General features: G+C 57.3%; 1 protein-coding gene across 1 annotated transcript in view; it reads right to left on the bottom strand.

Annotated features, from left to right (window-relative positions):
* The window catches only part of PTPRS (protein tyrosine phosphatase receptor type S), a 130,152-nt gene extending 129,573 nt beyond the window's left edge, over positions 1-579 (bottom strand). Inside the window, exon 1 of the mRNA XM_084302573.1 lies at positions 515-579. The gene's annotated coding sequence lies outside the window, so the exon portion shown is untranslated. The remainder of the gene's footprint in view (positions 1-514) is intronic.
* Positions 580-6,000: the final 5,421 nt, after the last annotated feature.

Below are 6,000 nucleotides of genomic sequence, written 5' to 3' on the forward strand. Positions count from 1 at the left end.
AAAGGGGTTATTTGGGCCAGTTGGGGCCCTTTGTAAGGCAGGCGCGTGAGGGGGGAGCAGGACGCGGTTATCTTTTGCCTCCCGCTTTGTGGAGGCGCTGGATGGGGAAGCGAGGGGACAAACCCCCCTGGCCATCGCTCAGCTGTTCATGGCCACAAGAAAGGCCAAGGGCAGCCGCTCAGAATTAGTCTGGTCTTTGGGTTTTGCCCCGTAACCCCAAGGCAGCCCCATCGCCCTCCGGCCCCCCACATCCCCACTCTCCCCTCAGCTCCAGGCCCCAGCCCTTGGGATGCTGCCCGGAGACCCGCGCTAGCGGGGCTGGGAGGGCGGCTTTGCCCTTTTTTCAGATGATTTTTTTAAAAAACCGAGAAAACAAATAAAGACTTTTGCAAATCAAACCGCCTCTCCTGAGTCTCGCTTCGATGCTGGAGGGGTCCCGGGGCTCTCCGAGGAGGGTTTGGGGCGGAGGGCAGCGGGGATAACGAAGGGGCCGGGGTCCGGGCTCGGTGCTTACCGGCAGGGCCCCGCCGTCCCTCGGCACCACCGGGGCCATGGGCGCCGCGACCCCGCCGAGGAGCCCGGAGCGGCGGAGGGAGGAGGAGGAGGAGGAGGAGGAGGAGGAGGAGGAGGAGGAGGAGGAGCCGGGGAGGGGCCGGGCCGAGCCGGGCGGGAGGCCCGGGGAAGGGGGAGAGCGGCCGGGGCTCGCCCGGGTCCCCCCTTCCTCGCCTCAGGGCTCCCGGCTCCAGGCTTTGGGGTCGACCCCCCCCTTAATCCCGGGCCTGGTTCTGGTGGGTCCCTGCCCTCACACAGCGGCTCTGGCATCCCCCCCCCCCCGGCTGGTTGTGTAGGGGACCCCCGGGCAGACCCTGTGAGGGACCCCCAGAGCCTGCCCTTGGGGTCCCTCACCCCACAGCCTGGCCGTGTAGGGTCCCCACACAGCGACCCACACATTCAGCCCCTTCCCCACCACTAGCACCGTCCTCCTCAAAATAAAAAGCAACAGATCGCCCCCCAACACACACACACACACACACACACACCATCTCCCACATATCAGGGGTACCCCAGCTCCCCGAGCACACCCTGGACACGCCACCACCATAAATTTGTCCCCATGGGGCTGCTGCTCACAGGGAGCAATGGGGAAACCGAGGCACCGCAGCTGGTGTTTGTGGCACCCGAGCTCTTCCCGGGGTCAAAATCCCTTCTGAGGTGAAGCCCCTGAGCCCTCAGGGTCCCAACCAAAGCACAAAACCCTGCCCCGAGCAGTCCCACTGCCAGCACATCCCCGAGAGCCGAGAGGGAAGGGGTTGCGGCAGGGATAACTCCCCCCCGCCTTGAGATTTTTGGCACCACAAAAGCAAACAGCACTCATCAGTCCTTGCTACCTTGGGTTTATGCTACGATCAGATAAACTCTCACCTCCCAACACTTAAAAAAAATAATAATAAAATAAAACCCAGCAACAAAAGCCACAACCTCCTTCATTTATTTTTCATAGAGCTCAGCAGACGTGCAAAGCTCTTGCAGCCATCTGTAAAGAGAGAAGGTAATTCCTAGCCTGAGGACTTTATGGTTTAAATAAGACATTAGACAGCAAGAGAGGACAGCAAAGAGAAAGGAGAGGATTGGTGTGCAACAAAAGGGTTTCTTCAGAAAGAGATTAGGGTATCACGACTGCTACATATACGTCTTTGCATTGACTCCATACAGGATTTCAGAGCAGCTCTGTTATCTCTGCGCAGGAACAAAACACTCTGTACTTGCTCTTTTCCAAATCATACCAAGAAGCTGGAACCAAACAAAACCCCCAAACACAAAATCACAACAACAAAATTCCTTCCCTTCCCTCCTCTCCCTCTCAATTTTTTTTTACACAGAGAGATACTTTGCAGTTTTTTGAATGCTTGGAGTTGAAAAACCCTCGGTCATTTGGGAATTCTCCGAGCCAGCGACCGTAGCAGGGCTGAGCACAGAGAGGCTCTTGGCAGGCCCCAGCGCGGAGAGGGCCGCACTGGAGCATGTGCCTGGGAGAAGGGGGGGGCAAAGGAGGCCACATACATTTTTAGAAGAAAAAAAAAAAAGGGAAAAAAAGAAAAAAGCAAAAAAAAAAAAGCGTCACCGAGGCCTGCCTGGCGTGCACGCCAGCACTGGGGGCTGGGAGCGGGGGAGCGCGGGGAGGAGGAACGCTCGGTGGATGGAAGTGAGGATCCAGATTGAAAACAGATGGGATTTTTCTTGCCAACCTGACATCCGAGACCGCGGGAGGCGGGGTAAAACTTCCCGTTCGGAGAGGCTGGCAGCCAAGCGATATGGCGGGGGGGGGGGGGAGGACGGCGAAAAATCCCAGTTTGGTTGAAAATCCCTTCTCGTTCCCTCTCGCTGGGGCTCCCTTAGACGGCAGAGAGGAGCCCGGCGGAGCTGGGTTGTTTTTAACGCTTCGCGAGATTTGATTTTACCATTAAGTATCTGATTCATCCGTTCCTGCGTGCTGGAGCCAAGCCCAGCCTGGCAGTTAGTACTTGCCCTAGAAGACATTTTAGGGGCATTTCGCACCCACACAGATCCCTCTGCACATGCAGACGAGGGAAACCTGCGTACGTGCACATGCCTGGAACAACCCCACGTGCCTTCGCCCTCCCGCACGGCACCAACCTGCGGCTCAGCACCAGCACCAGTCTCCGCCCCGGGATGGGACGAGCTGGGATGGGACAAGCCCTCGCTCAAGGGCAGCTGCAGAGGTCCAGGTGTCTGCACCCAGAAGGGAAAAGAGGCAACGAAACCCTCTGCGAAGCCCAGCACCCCTTGGCAAACCTCGGGCACCTGAGCTGGTTCGCCTCCAGCAGCCCGAGCCGCCCAGCTTTTGAGCTGCAAACAAATGATGCAAGAGCCCCGCGGTGCCTCGGCGATGATAATTCACCCAGGAGCAAATTTGTGCGGGTTTGGGGCAGGGCTCAGGCAGCTGCGGCTCCAACACCCCCGAGCCTCTCCAGGCTGCACCTCCACCTTGGCTCCTCCAGCTTCAGCACAGATCCCACCCGGGCTGCACAAGCCACAGAGGTGCCAGAGGTGTCCCCAGGGACTTGGGGACGCAGGGCCACGAGTGCCCGGGCTGATGAGTGCCACGTTTTGGGGCCAAGATTGCAGTGGGACAGCAAAAGACTCGGCGAAGCTGAGCGCAGGCATCCCCCCCCCAAGCCTGGCAGGGACAGGGGCTGCGCGCCCCCCCTGCGGATTTCACAGCTACTTTACAAACCAGAAACAAAAAGTTAATGGTGCAGCCTTGACCACATATTTTCCAGGGGCTCTGGGAGACCAGCTCTCCGCAAGCCGGCTAACACACACTCTTTTCATTCAGAGCTTTAAATACCCAATTGTGTCTGTTTTCAGCACACTCATTTTTAGCATTTTAATGATACGGTCTCCAGCTCTCGCCCTCTTTGGATTGGCCTCGGTGAGGGTTTTTTTTTTTCCTTTTTTTTTTTTTCTCCCCTCCTTTTTAACGTCTCGCAGAGCGAGAGGAGAAGGGGAAGGGGGTTAGCAAGAGGTCACACATTTCTCCTAACCCAAGTGTTTTTCCAGCAGGCAGGGGGTCCTGCTGGGGACAAAGCTGAAGCAGCCCCTCCGGCTGCCTGCGAGCACTGCACCTTCCACTGCTGGTCCTCAGCGCAGGCGCGGGCTGGGCTCGCTGCCCTCGCCCGAGGCTTTCGGGAAGGTGCAGGGGCCGGGCACGATGCCCACGGGACACAGCGGGCAGCAGCGCCCGTCCCCACGCCCCATCGTAGCCAAAATCCCGCTCACCACCATCGGAGCAGAGGGAGTCGGGGTTTCCCAGTGCCATCGCTTCTCCTTTCCCTGTAATCAGAGCTTTCTGCTCCGTGGAGGACACCATCTGCGAGCAGGGTCTGGCACAGAGCAGGGATTAGAGCGGGGCTGCTGGCTCCACGCGTGCCCTTGTCCCAGCCCGGCTCCCTGGGTCGCCTTTGGGCACCCCGCGTGTCTGTGCCCCTGCCGGCGTCGCCTCCTCCTGTTTGTGCCCTTGGCAGCTCGGCTTTCCCACTGGAAAGCTCCCAAGAGGCTGCGGCCGTGTCAGAGCACAGCTCAAGGACTCCTTTGGGAACCACGGGGAGCCCCCAGACACAAAGGTTTGGGACCCCGAACCCTTGTACCCAGATTTTACCCTGGGCGCAGATTTCCAATAGCTGCACAAGTGCCTGTGCAGGGGGCTGGCTCGGTGCTGGGTGCATGAGGGAGGGCACAGATCTGCAGCCACTGCTGTGCCCGCACAGCAAAGCTTCTCCAGGACCAGGAACAGCCTCAGCATCACCCAACCCTGCTCCTGAACCCGCTGGAGCTCCCTGGGCACCCAGTGGTGCAAACCGTAGGAGGATGGAGCCGAGGGGGCAGCAGGAGACTCACGGCTGTGCCAGAGAGGAACCGAAGGTGCCCATCCTACAGCGTTACCTCCATCCCTTAACAAACATCCTCATTTCCCCTTTCCCCAAGCACTCCCAGCCCTGCACACGCTGCTGTGACCCCACTCTGATGACCCCCAGGGAGGTCCTTTCCTCCTGTCCCCCTCCCCATGTCAATACCGAGCGTTTCCCGCATCCCAGCTCCCCACCCATGACACGTTCCCATTAACCATCCCTCGCGGGGTGCTCCAGCATCAGCTGCTTGGCGGATTTTTTTTTTTTTCCCCTTCCACCGAGTAATATCGAAATGATATTTATTAAATTTGCTCTCTAAGTCTCTCAATCTGCTCCATAATGCAGTGAATCTGCGAGGTGGTTTCCACTGATCCCGCCTCAGTGAGACCAGATTAACGCAGATGATCCCAGCTTTGCGGCTCCCTCGTCGCGGGGCGGGTCAGGGGTTGTGCACAAAGGCAAAACCCGCTGGCAGCCGCGGCCTGGCCGAGCTGGAGGAAATCACGTGGCTGCTGCAAATGATTTCCGAGGTTATTTCCAGGTGGGAAGCAGGGAGCACTCAGCGCAACTTTCAAGTCCTCGGAAACCCCGTTTGGCTGTTTTCACTGCAGCTTCTCGTGCTCTTATCTCCCTCCTTAAGCACATTGATTGCACCTGCCCCCACCCCGCTCCCCAGCAAGAAGCCCATTAAATCTAAAGTTAGCTCCATAAAGGTTCATCAGATCCATTATCTCTGCATTCAGCTAAATTATGAAAATCATTAAGATAAGGAGGCATGGAGCCTATTAGCTTCCTGGAGAGGATGCTTTACAATTTTTTTTTTTCTTTCTGCTTCCACATTTAATTACCTTAAGTTCCACAGTATTTAATTCCATTTATTAAACCTTTAATATGTAAAAAAAAAAAAAAAAAAAACAAAACCAAAAAACAAACAACAAAACAACAACAGAACTGCTGCCGGTTGCCTTTAGGAAAGGCACGGAGCCGGGGTCCCCAAGCCCTGTGGTTGTGCACGGGAGCTCGTGGCCGTGCTGGAGCTGTGCAGGATGCACCAGGACGCATCCAGCCACGGGGTCAGCACCCTTCTGCAAGCGAAGCATCTTAAAAATCTGGCTTTATGAAACTTGAGGGTGTGGGCTGGGGTTCGTGGACTGCTCTAAAGTGCCTGCAAAGGGAAAGGGAGGAGAGGGGAGTGTCCTGGAGACCCCCGTGGCTCCCTTGAACCAGGCTGGGCCCTGGGCTGGCTGCTGGGAGCTTTGCTGCAAGCCGGGGGCACAACACGGAGCTCCTGGGGTTTGGGGTCTCTTTTTGCTTTTTTTCTACCATAGGATGATGCTGGTTTGTTCCGCAGTGCCTCCCCGCCCAGCAGGGATGGGACTCGCACAGGTACGTGCAGAGGGCTCCTCGTTCCCAAGGCGGTGCTTTCGGGATGGATGTTATTTTAGGAAACCAATCGCAAGCCGACGGAAACAGCAAAACCCCCACACGCTCCGAGCAAGGTCAATCCGAAGCATTAGCGTCTCTCCGGCTGCATTTTGCCTTCCCAGAGATGCTATTTAGCAATCTTGGT

The sequence above is a fragment of the Netta rufina genome, assembly GCF_964035555.1.
Source record: "Netta rufina genome assembly, chromosome: 28".
Classification (NCBI taxonomy): domain Eukaryota; kingdom Metazoa; phylum Chordata; class Aves; order Anseriformes; family Anatidae; genus Netta; species Netta rufina.